Genomic DNA, 13,264 nt, shown 5'->3' with positions numbered 1-13,264 from the left:
GCTTTTTAAAAAGATTTTTAAAGACGTATCTATTCACGAGAGACACACAGAGAGGCAGAGACACGGGCAGGGGGAGAAGCGGGCTCCCCACGGAGGCTCGAGCGGGCCTGGATCCGGAAGGCTCAACCACAGAGCCACCAGGTGCCCACGACCTTGGTTTGTCTTTAGTATTTCAGGGGAAACTTTCCGGTCTTAAATCTGCCTTCCGTACCTCAGTTCTCCACTCCTCTGGGATCCTCATCCCTCAGGTCCGCGATGCCTGCACTTATGAGGAAGACACAGGTGTTCAGTCTCAGAAAACAAACTGACCCACTCGGAGTTGAGCGGAAACCTGCGTGTGGCCCACGTAACCTCAGCAACCTCGCCGTCTGGATATTCAGGGTTCCCGAAGGCATCCTGGGGACACAGCGCTCTCCAGCTTCCCAGGGCAGGGGAAATCGTCCAGATGCTGCTTACAGCCCCCTCGTCGCCCTGAGCTGCCCCAGATGTAAATGTAAGTCCAAAACAAGGCTCCCAGGCCGACTTCGGTGAACACTTGGTAAAGAAGTGATAATGGCACTGAAGGGGGCACTTGACAGCATGAGCACTGGGCGTTATACGGTATGTTGGCAGGTCGAACTCCAAAAAAAAAAATACACACACACACACACAAAAGCAAGCTTGCAGAGGTTGTCACTTGCTCAAGATTGCACAACTAGGGGTGGCTCAGCGGTTTAGCACCTGCCTTTGGTCCAGGGTGCAATTCTGGAGTCCCGGGATCGAGTCCCACGTCGGGCTCCTGGCATGGAGCCTGCTTCTCCCTTCTTCTGTGTCTCTGCCCCTCTCTCTCTCTCTATGTCTATCATAAAGTAAAAAAAAAAAAAAAAAAAAAAAAAAAAAAAAAAAAAAAAGATTGCACAACCTGGACTCAAATCCAGGACTTGATACTCTGAGTTACTTACTGCACACTGTTGTAAGTAGTGTGAGCTATGTACATAATCATGGGGAGGCCAGTGCAGTTTGAACCTGGACTTCACATTTGACAACGGATGCACTATCAAATAGATAAAGCTTTTGTATGTTAAAAAAAAAAAAAAGAAAGAAAGAAAGAAAAAAGTGATAATGGGCCCATCTGGGTGGCTCAGCGGTTGAACATTTGCCTTTGGCTCAGGGCATGTTCCCTGGCTCCTGGGATGGAGTCCCACCTCAGGCTCCCTGCAGGGAGCCTGCTTCTCTCTCTGCCTATGTCTTTGCCTCTCTCTCTGTGTGTCTCTCATGAATAAATAAATAAAATATTTTAAAAAAAGAAGTGATAATGAATAGGTTACTTAGCAGGATGTACAATGGACATATGAAGAGAGGTTATTCACAGAGTTGTTTTCAGTTAAAAAGGAGATAATAAATTATCAGTTAATTAATGGCTGCAAATTCCTCCCATCTCTGCATGTCCCCATGCAAAGTGATTTTGCAGTATCTTCCATCAAGAGATGGGGTCTGTTTCTCTCCCTCTTGGATGTGAGCTGATCTTGTGATTGACTTTGCCAACTACAATATTATAGAAGTGATTTTGCAGGAGTTCCAAGATAAGGCCTTGGAGCTTCCCCTTTTGCCATCTTGGGACCCTGAGACTCGCCATACGAAGGAATGCCATCTAATTTCCTAGACGATGGAGGCTCACATATAGACACTGCCATCCTAGCCATCCCAGCCATTCCAGGTGACACCCCAGACATGTGGGTGGGAACATTTTGTACCATCCAGTCCCAGTCAGACTGCCAGATGATTGCAATCACATGAATGACCCCAAGCAAAACTAGCAAAAGAATTTCCCAGCTGAGTGCAGCCCAAATTGTTGACCTGCAGAATTTCAAATGAAAGAAACAATTATTGTCTTAAGCCACTAAATTTGGGTGAGGTTCGTTACAAAGATTTAGAAGGCTGTATTTCACACAGAAGCATTTAAGCACAGAGTAAGAGCCTAAGATGAGTTAGCAGATTATTACTTTTGGGGATCTTTTCATTGTCCTAAACATTGGGTCCTCTCTGTTCTTGCCACAGCATAGAGACTCCAAAATCATTTGGAACCTGGGCTATTTAAATTTATTCCAGGAGTAAGCTGTTTCCTTGGGTCCTTGCACCAAGCTTAGAGTTGAAAGGCTCAGAATTTCTGAATCTCTAGAGTGAGTAGAGGTATGATTGAATAGGCAGTGTCCACATTCCTTGCCTGCATTTGCAAATAGACTAAGCTGTAGGATCCGTATTCCTCTCTGGATGCATCTTCCCAGTGCTGGCTGTCCTTTTGTTAAATGTCCTGCTTTGCCTTGCCCATGACAAGGAGACAAGGAGCTAATAGCCACATTGAGAAACATTTGCATATTGAAATAGTTTAAAGATACCAAGCACTCAAACCTGATAGCTTGTTGCCTAATATTTTTTCAAGGAAATCCCATAACAGAAATTCTTAGGGGTAGCATACTTGTTGTCATGGTGACTAGAAATTACATGTACAGTTCTTTTTTCAAATAGGTCTCCAGGACCTTCCCACTGGGTTATCCACCAAGATACCACACCTAGGCCAAACTTCTTTGCTTATATAAAAAAGCAATTCTACAAAACAATGGGTTTTTATAAATGTATATTGGAGCTATAGCAGAGAAATGTAATATGTAATATATTTGCCAATAATAACATGGAGAAAACAAAAAGTAAAACGGCAGATATAAATACCACTATATTGAAAATAACATTAATTATGAATGGATTAAACAACCAATCTGATGGCAGACTGTTATATTGGATTTTAAAAAAGATCCAATTCTATGTGGTTTACAGGAGATACATTTTAGATTCAAAGATATGATAGAGTGACAAGAATGATAAAAAGATATATCATGCACACAGCAACCACAAGAATGCCAAAGTGTCTGTATCTATTATTACACAAAATAGTCTAAAACAAATAAAAAAGGCTCTAGAGATAAATAAAAACATTTCATAATGATGAAAAAGAATCAACCCATCAGAAAGATATAACACTTATATGTGTACCCAATGAAAGAGCACCAAAATGTATGACGCAAAAACTTAAAGAAATAAAGAAAAGAATAGACAATTCAACAATAATGGTTGGAGATTTCAAAATCTTACTTTCAATAATACATGGAACTAGACAAAAGATCAACAAAAAAATAAACGATTTTTATGATAAAATATATAATAAACCAGACCTAACAGACATCTATAGAAAATACCACCAAGTATACTTACATCTCAAGTGCACGTGGTACATTCTCAAGGATAACCGTATACTCAGCCATAAGACAAACCTTGATAAATCTAAAAGGATTGAAATAATACAAAATATATTCATCAATCACAATGTATGAAACTAGAAATTAATAACAAAGAATTTCATAGAACTCACAATTATGTGAAAATTAAGCAATATACTCTGAAATAACAAATGAGTCAATGAAAAAAAAAACAAAAGAGAATAGAAAATACTTTAAGATAAATGAAAACAATGGCTTAACATACCAAATCTTATGTGATGCAGCTAACATAGGGCTTAGAAGAAAATTTATAATTATAAATTCCTATGTTAAAAAAAGAAAACCAGTCTCCAATTAATAACCTAACCCTCCACCTTAAGGACTGGAAAAGAAGAGCAAACAAAATCTAAACAAGCAGAGAAGTAAGGAAATAAATATTAGAATGGAAATTAATGAAATAAAGAATAGAAAAACAACATAGAAAATCAGTGAAACAAACCAAAAGCTGTGTTTTTTTTTTTTTCTAAAGATCAACAAGATTGACAAACCTTTGGCTAACTAAGGAAAAAGAGGGTGAACTGAAACTCCTAGAATTAGAAATGAAAGAAGGAGCATTACTATAAACCTTACAGAAATTAAAAAAAAAAAAGTTATCAATGGATACTGTGAATAATAGGACACCAACACATTAGATTACTTAGATGAAGTGAACACATTTCTGGGAAGACACAAACTAATGAAACTAATTCAAAAAGAGTAGATAATATAAATAGATCTGTAATAAGCAAATGGTTTGAGTTAGTAACCAAAAGACTACCCACAAAAAAAAGATCATTCCCAGGCATCCTCACTGCTGAATTGTACCAAATATTCAAAGATGAATCAGTATCAATTCTTGGAGAATTGGTAAACTCTTTTTAAAAATAGAGGAGGGTGGGCAGCCCGGGTGGCTCAGCTGTTAAGTGCCGCCTTCAGCCCAGGGCCTGATTCTGGAGACCTGAGATCGAATTCCATGTCGGGCTCTCTGCATGGAGCCTGCTTCTCCCTTTGCCTGTGTCTCTGCCTCGCTCTCTCTCGGTGTCTCTCATGAATAAATTAATAAAAATCTCAGGAAGGGCAGCCCTGGTGGCACAGCGGTTTAGCTCTGCCTGTAGCTCAGGGCGTGATCCTGGAGACCCTAGATCAAGGCCCACGTCAGGCTCTCTGTATGATGCCTGCTTCTCCCTCTGCCTGTGTCTCTGCCTCTCTGTCTCTATGAATAAATCTCAGGAAAAAAAAGGAGGATGAAAGACTTCCTCTTTTTTTTTTTTAGGAACTGATTTTATGAAGCCATTATTACCCAAACCAGACAGACATCACAAGAAAATATAGACCAATGTATTTTATGAACATGGACACAAATCCTCAACAAAATACTAACAAAATCTAGCAATACATAAAAGGAAGTATATACCATGACAAAATGGGATTTATCCCAGGAAAGCAAAGGCTGGTTTCACAAGCAGAAATCAATTATTGTAATATATCATATCAATAGAATAAAAAACAAAAACCACGTGATCATCACAATAGGTGCAGAAAAAGCATTTGACAAAATCCAACACCTTTTCCTGATGAAAATTATCAACCAACTAAGAATAGAAAGGAACTTCCTCAGGATCCCTGGGTGGCGCAGCGGTTTGGCGCCTGCCTTTGGCCCAGGGTGCGATCCTGGAGACCTGGGATCGAATCCCACAGTCGGGCTCCCGGTGCATGGAGCCTGCTTCTCCCTCTGCCTGTGTCTCTGCCTCTCTCTCTCTCTCTCTCTCTCTCTCTCTCTGTGACTATCATAAATAATAAATAAAAATTTGAAAAAAAAAAAAAAAGGAACTTCCTCAACTTGACAAAGGACATCTGTGAAAAAAAAAAACCCACAGCCAACACTATAAATGCCATTTCTCTTTCATTATGGTGTCTGTGGATTAGCTAACTTAAAAAAATTTTAATGTCAAATAAATCTTTTTCCTTATTGTTGTCATGTTGTGCATGCTTATGAAATTCTTCCCTACCCCAGGTTTGCAAATACATTCTTTTTTATAATTTTCTAAAATTTGTATATATTTGTCTTTTACATTTTAAGCCTTTAACTCAAAAAAAATTTTATATGATGAAGTACAGGTCAATACATTTATGTTCATTTTTTCTAGAATTATTTACCTAAAAATTCACTCCAGCCCCCCATCTGTAGTGTATCCTCTCTTCTCTATCAGGTGTCACATGAGCATAAGCTCCCTGTTATGTTTGATTTTTCTAGTTACCTGTCCTGGCCAATGCCATGCTTCTTTTAGTAACTGTTGAAACTTGTAATGAGTCTTTTTAAAAAAAGATTTATTTATTTAAGAGAGTTAGTCAGTGTGGGGAGACGGGCGGAGAGAGAGGGAGAGAGAATCTTTAAATTAAAAAAATTTTTTTTAATTTTTATTGATTTATGATAGTCACAGAGAGAGAGAGACAGAGAGACAGAGAGGCAGAGACACAGGCAGAGGGAGAAGCAGGCTCCATGCACCGGGAGCCCGATGTGGGATTCAATCCCGGGTCTCCAGGATCATGCCCTGGGCCAAAGGCAGGCGCCAAACCGCTGTGCCACCCAGGGATCCCAGGAGAGAGAGTCTTAAGCAGGCTCCATGCTCAGCACAGAGTGCAAGGTGGGGCTTGATCTCTTGACCCTGAGATCATGAACTGAGCCAAAATCAAGAGTCATATGCTTAATGGCCAAGCCACTCAGGGACCCCTATTTTTCCACTTCAAATATTTTCCTGGGGTACCTAGCTGTCTCAGATGGAAGAGCATGGGACTCTTGATCTTGGGATTGTAAGTCTGAACTCCATGTTGGGCATAAAGATTACTTAAAACTTTTTTAAAATATTGTGTGATGATAAAGTGAGTTATTATTTTTAAAAAATAAAAATACTTTTTAAAAAATAAGTATTATTGGGGTGCCTGGGTGGCTCAGCAGTTGATCATCTGCCTTCAGCCTAGGACATGATCCAGGAATCCTGAGATCCAGCCCCACATCAGGCTCCCTGCATGGAGTCTGCTTCTCTCTCTGCCTGTGTCTCTGCCTCTCTCTGTGTGTCTCTCATGAATAAATAAAATCTTTTTAAAAAATAAGTATTATTATTCCTTGTTGGAAAAGACAGAAGCAAGTGGGCGTTAAATGGTATTGCTTTCTTCTGTCCAAGGTAATACTGCACCGTTTTCCTGCTATGATGGCTTTATCTCTTCCTTGTTCCTTTTGCTATAAGCTTTTTAAAAGCATGTGAGGCACCTGGGTGGCTCAGTTGGTTAAGTGGCTGCCTTCAGCTCAGGTCATGATCTCAGGGTCCTAGGATCAGGCCCCACATCAGGCTCTCTGCTTCGTGGGGAATCTGCTTCTCCCTCTGCCTTTGCCCCTTTCTCCTGCCCGTGCTCTCTCTTCCAAATAAATAAATAAAATCTTTTAAAAAAGAGCATGTTCACACCAAATTCCATAGTTGGTGTGTGGGACAGTCATAGGGGAATTGTAGCTGTAAAAGCAGGAGTTCTGTTTACTGACATCATTGAAATTAAGCTTCTCAAGGCAGAGACTATTGAAATTGTTCATTTTTATCCCAAGTAACAAAAAGTATGTGTGAAATTTAAAATACATCAATACTTTTTTTAATGAATAAGTGATTTCTTCCAAGAGAGGCTGAGGTCTACATGAGATTAACCCTTGCTCAGCAGCCATTTATATCATGAATTCATTTCATGATGGGTTCTTTTTTTTTTTTTTCTTTTTTTTTTTTCATGATGGGTTCTGAACACCTCTGGAACTTTGCTCCTGAATTCCCTGCATCTCCTTTCTTTCCACCCTTTCTCTACTCTCTTCATGTCTTCCATAAGTCTTTACTATTGAATAATGAAAATGAATTGGATTTTGGAACACTTGGGATTATTAGGAAAGCAAACTCTGGCATATTATTTATTTTCTCTCTGTGTTGACTTCCTTACTGACAGAATGGGCACGCTGGCAACCACCTGCTCATTAGTGAGACCTCAGTGTGATGCATTTGGAGATGGCTGCTACGTGGCAGGCAGCTTGTCAATGTCTTCCAGCATGCTTCTTTCTTACTTCTTTCCTCCCACCTTCCTTTCTTCTCTCCTTTTTTTTTTAATAGGAGCAGTAGCAACTGTAGGAAGTAACTACCACTTCTTTTTTTTTTTAAGATTTTATTTATTTATTCTTAGAGACACATGGGTAGGGGGTGGGGAGAGAGAGAGGCAGAGGGAGAAGCAGGCCTCATGCAGGGAGCCCGACGTGGGACTCTATCCTGGGTCTCCAGGATCACACCCCAGGCTGCAGGGGACGCTAAACCGCTGCGCCACCGGGGCTGCCCGCTTTCTTCTCTCCTTATTCCCCTCCTCCTCCACTTTCTCCCCTTCCTATACTCCAGCCCTGGGCTCCCACAACACCTTCTGTCTCCATTGACTCTGTCTTGACCAGGATGTGAGCCCGAATGAACACCTTGGCCCTGAGAGGCTGAGAACTATAGGATCTGACATGTCACTATTGGCCTTCACGTCTTTCGGAGGTAGACTACTGGTCCTTACCTTCCCTGGGTAGGCAAAGCTTTTCCAGACTTTAGTTTTTATTCTTACCCTGGTTGTAATATGGATATGTCACACTTTCAGATGGGAGTTCTGAAATAAGCCCGCCATGATTCTTTTTTCAAATTTAGATCATTTGTTCTTCTAATGCTGGAGGTGTGTTCCAAAACTTATCAGAACTTTGAAACTCAGATTTGGGAGAGGAAAAAGAGTCTTTGAGCTACTTGACATGATACATAAGATGGGGCCCATAAAGAAAGAGTTTCTTTACTACTTAATAGCCAATTACTACAAAGGTGAGCAAAGGCTAAGAGTCCTAGATAGTTAGGAATTAGTAACAACAGGGACGCCTGGGTGGCTCAGTGGTTGAGCGTCTGCCTTTGGCCCAGGACACGATCCTGGAGACCCTGGATGGAGTCCCACGTCGGACTCTCTGCATGGAGCCTGCTTCTCCCTCTGCCTGTGTCTCTGCCTCTCTCTCTGTGTCTCTCATGAATAAATAAATAAAATCTTAAAAAAAAAAACAAAAAGGAATTAGTAACAACATGTGAAGGGTGGGATGACATCGTAGATACAGCCCTAAAGCAGTAATATGAAAATTGGATTCCTTCCATTGCTATTAACTACATGATGTTAATATATAATGTAAATGATAAATATAATTTATTGTGTGCAGGCCAAACGTCATGCTACATGCTCAGTGCTTTATAGATGTGTATTAATCATGTTTTTTATTTTCTATATTTCCTGATGCTTTGACATCTTGGGTCCTTGCCAACCCTAGAGAAAGACTGTCCCTGTCCCCGAGAGCTGATTAATACCCAGAGGTAGGTTGTTTCCAACAAACAACCCCCTGTGACTGTGCCTTTCCCATGAACACTAACCAGTCCAGAGTCTGTGCTCCAGACAGTTTCCTTATCAAGCTCTTATGCTCTGGGCCACTATTCTCCTGCCCTAGTCATCGCAGGGCCAGGTACCAGATCACTAGGGACAGCCCTGAATCATTCAAACTGCCCATCCCAAACCTGTTTACCCTGCCTCACTCATTCTTCCCACAAAAAACACAGGAAAGACTCTTGCCCACATTCCTCTCACTCCCTCTGCCTACTGCCTGATCCTGGTACTTCCTCACATGCCCTGGACTGGATGATGTGCCATGGCTTCTGTTTCTGGGGATCTGAGTGTACAAACACTTGTTCTTTCAGGACAGCCAACTCCTGTGTGTTTTACCATATCCAATTAAAACAAACCAAGGTTATATCCCAAAACAATATATTAACGTTTAATCTCATGAGGCAGGTATTATTATCCAATAATGTGGGATTGAAAGCTGTAATGTCTATGGTGACGGCAGAAAAAGACTTCTGCATGACTGCTCTAAAAGGCTTTGGGGTTTCCGAGACACAATTCAGTGTCCTTATACTATTGTTCTCAGTTTAGAAGCCCCAAGAAGAGCCCCGAAGTCTAGAGAAAGAAATGGTTTCTATCTTCAAAAGGAGGCTTCTAAAGTCTCATAATCCACCAGCCCTTTCTCAGGCTGGAAATCAGCTCTACCTGGAGTTCAGTTCCAGAAAGGACCTGGAGAGGGCAGGAGGATGGAGGAACCTGGGTTAGGCAGGCAAGTAGAACAGGAGAATTTCAGCAAAATAGAGCTGCTTTGGGTTTGGATTGTAAGACACACTCTGAGATCCCCTAAACAAAGACTGTCAATGACTGCTTAAAATAAAAAACGAAAACTGTAATAAATAAAGTTTGTCTATCAGATTCTTGGCCTTATGTGAAGTAAAAAGGAAAGGGCCCATTGTATGTGAATGTAGCAGAGGTGTATTCTCCAACCCTGTTCTTTTCTAATCGTATGTAACATATGCTTCATGGTTCATCTCTCCATTTACACTGCTCAGTATAATCTACTGCCATCTACTAGATCTTACAAGCTATTATGTTGTAATAGATCTATCTAATAGAATAACTTACCTTTGTATGTAATCATATCACTGAGAATAACAACAGTCTTCTTCTCTAGTCATGTGACCTTGTATTCCCTTTTTGAGCATGACTGCACAAAGCAATGAATGATGCACACAGAAGTCCATCATCGTCAACAGAAGTGATAAGAGCTGGTGTCCGTGATTTGTTACCAGTCTCAAACAGAATGTTTTCATTATTCTGCATATATTCAATATTTCACATTTAAGATTGATATTGACTATGATTTTTCAAAGATACCAAGTTAAACAAATTACCTTCTATCACTAGATTGCTTGGAGTTTTGATCAGACTGAATTCTGAGTTTTAGCAAATACTTTTTCTGTCTCTATTGAGGTGATCACGTGGATTCTTTCTATCTTAATGTGCAAATTGGAATGATTTATTTTTCTAATGATAAACCAGCCTTGCAATCTTGCTACAAACCCAAGGCCAAAATGACTTATAATTAATTTTAAACATGACTGTGTTCAGTTCCTTAATTTTCAAGGTAATTTGTATCTGGGTTCAAGAGTGAGACTGACCTGTGATCTTCCTTTCTCATAATGTCCCTACTGGGTTAGTATGAAGGCAATATCAGCCTCAGTTTGGCAGTTTCTTTAAATATAAGTATATTTTCTATAAATATAGAGCTACCATATGGTTCAGCCATTCCAGTGGTAGGTGTTTACCCAAGAGAAATGAAATAATATATCTACACAAAGGATTATACACAAATATTCACAGCATTTTTATTTGTAACTGGGGATAATGTAAATATTCATCAAAAGGCAAATGGGTAAACAAATTGTAGTATATACATACAACAGAATACTATCTAGAAACAAAAAGAAATGAATTACTGATATAAGCATCATGGATGAATCTCAAAATAATAATGTGGGTAAAAGAATAAAGAGAGCCCGTAATGTATGATTTCATTTACATAAAATTCTCATAACTGCAAGCATAAAAAAAGCATGGTTGTGTGTGGGAGATGTGATGTCTGTGTTCATTATGTTTATTGTAGTGACAGCTTCATGAGTTATACCTGTGTCAAACTCATACATATGTTTAAATAGATGTAGTTTATTATAAGAAAATTATAAATCCATTTAAATCCTCAATAAATCCATTTAAAAAGTACATTAACTGGGGAAAAATCTCATTATGCTATTCTGCAAAAGTAATTGGAGTGTCTTTTCTTTCTGTCTCCTATTTTCCCATATTGTGGAAGTGTCACCTAACTGGGCCCCCAGCTGGCCTGCAGCAGAAATTGACAAGAGGCCTAATGGGAGTTTCAGGCAAGTTTACTGGGGCTTCTGTTCAGCACAGGGGAGGCAGCAGGAAAGAAAGTGTGCTCAGGCTGGCTCCCCAGGAGACGTCTGGGAGAGTTTTTGAAAGAAACAGGTGGAAAAAGTGTTTACTATAAGCATATAAGATCAGGGTTGCATGACCACCTGGGCACTTGGAGGTCATGTTGTTCATGTGTGGCCTGTCTCATGAACATGTCAAATCTCCACCTATATGTGATTTTAATGTTACAAGGAGGGAAAGTCCATGAAAGTCCAGGACCCATCCTGAGGCAGACTGGCTTGGTCCAGATATGCTACTCAAAGGGTGCAGAGTTTCAGCTTTTTCTCTTTTGTTTCTTTCCTAATGGAGACAGCCAAGGAACACTGGTAAGAGTTGAAGGGGCCCATCCAGGCCTGGCTCTATCTCAGAGGAGTTATGTCTCATCAGATTTATTTTTTTGAATGTTTTAAAGAAGTCTCTGGTAAACTATGGGACATGGGATTTTCTCAGTAGAAAGACTTTTGAGAACTAATTCAAAATATTTCATAGTTTAAGAATATATTCATAATTGATATTCCTTCTTGAGTTTCATTTGATATGTCTATCAAATGTCTATCAATATGTTCTAACATTCTGTCCATTTCATCTTATATTCAGCTGTGTGTGGCCACAAGTCTCTACCTTCCACAGAAGCTGCTCCACCAGAGTCCCGGCTGACCAGACTCTCTTCCCCGGAGGCTCCAGGTGTCCACGCTGGCGCTATGTCCTCAGGCACAGGGGCAAGTGGCACCTGCTGAGCTGGATGCACAGCGCCGCATGCGGTCCGGTGGCCGCGGGGTGGTGGGGAGCATCAGCCTGAGTCAGCAGGAGTCACCACTGAGGCTTTGGTCTCCTTTCGAAAGGGGAGGCGTTTAAACTTATTTCAAAAAGACAAGTCACTCAAAATACAGGTTTCCTGTGAGTCCGCTGTCAGGTTACTGAGTGCAGCTAAGAGGCTCCTGAAGGCGGAGGAGGGTCGTCGGTGACCAAAGTGACGGGGGAAGGCTCCGAGCTGTGGAGCGGGGAGCTCTCGCCCCCGCCACACCTGTGTACCTGCCCTGGGTCAGATCTGCCGGATGGACTGTCGCATTTCCTCCGGAAACTGGGATCTGGGATCTGAGGGTCAGGACAGGTACAGAGATGCCTGGAAGGGGGGAAACTGAAAACGTAAATTGCAACCACGAAGAGATTTGAACCCTCAATCTTCTGATCCGAAGTCAGACACCTTATCCATTAGGCCACATAGCCCAATAGTTTTGTTGTTATGAAAAAATATAACAAATGTTGAAAATCTGGATTCTCTGGATTATTTTGTGTATTACTTTTTGCATCCAAACAAAATAAAGTGACTTTCTCTGCTGGTCCCATTTCAAAGGAAGTGTAGTTGACACTCACAAAAGCTAAATAATTTCACATGGTAACAGGCTAAGGTAAAGAATTCTGGCTTCCTCCACTCTCTGGTCTTTAACCTGACACCACATCTCCATTGCGAACAAGTGTTTACTTGTGCTGTGAGGCCCCCTCCCCGCCGGCTGCATGAGTTGTAAAGACAGGGGGGAAAAGACTGTCCAACCTTCTGTGATCAGGGCCAGACTCTCAGGTCACCTTTAGAAGGAAGATGAAGTCAGAATGGAGACCCTCTTGGGGTAAAGGAAAATCACTGCGAGGGAGACAGAAGACCCTCCTGTGACCTCTCAGCTCGGCCCCCAGGCCGGCTGGAACAGCTGCAGGTAGGGTGGGATGCAGGGCGCCTCCTAGGCCTGGCCTTCCTGGAAATCAAGCAGAACGGAAGAGCCAGTGCCTTCCAGGAACCTTTGTAAGAAGCTCCAGAAGGTCCCAGACATTCTGAACACAACCAAGTAACACCCGTTCTCTTGCACAGCCACATATAGAATAGCCCTAAATCATTAAATAAACTGAATAGTCCTTTTTTTTTTTTTTTTTTTCCCACAGAGAAAACTCCAAAACCCAGATACTTCCTTCTGGAAGTTCCACAAAATATTCCAAGGAGAATAATTTCAGTTGGACACAAACACCTCTAAATATAGTAATAGAGGGAAGCCTTTCCACCTCATTTTCTAAGCCTGAGCTCATCCTAATGTCAA

The 13,264-nt window shown here is 41.0% G+C and overlaps 1 long non-coding RNA gene across 1 annotated transcript; it reads left to right on the top strand.

Annotated features, from left to right (window-relative positions):
• The first annotated feature begins 52 nt into the window (after nt 1-52).
• LOC144306562 (uncharacterized) lies at nt 53-11,128 on the top strand. The gene is made up of 3 exons (XR_013373636.1): nt 53-493; nt 8,644-8,686; nt 11,062-11,128. It is a non-coding gene; the product is annotated as an uncharacterized LOC144306562 (long non-coding RNA).
• Nucleotides 11,129-13,264: the final 2,136 nt, after the last annotated feature.

This window comes from Canis aureus, chromosome 37 (genome assembly GCF_053574225.1).
Source record: "Canis aureus isolate CA01 chromosome 37, VMU_Caureus_v.1.0, whole genome shotgun sequence".
NCBI classification, from domain to species: Eukaryota; Metazoa; Chordata; class Mammalia; order Carnivora; family Canidae; genus Canis; species Canis aureus.
The sequence above is the reverse complement of the archived record's forward strand: the minus strand, read 5'-3'. Positions and strand labels throughout refer to the sequence as shown.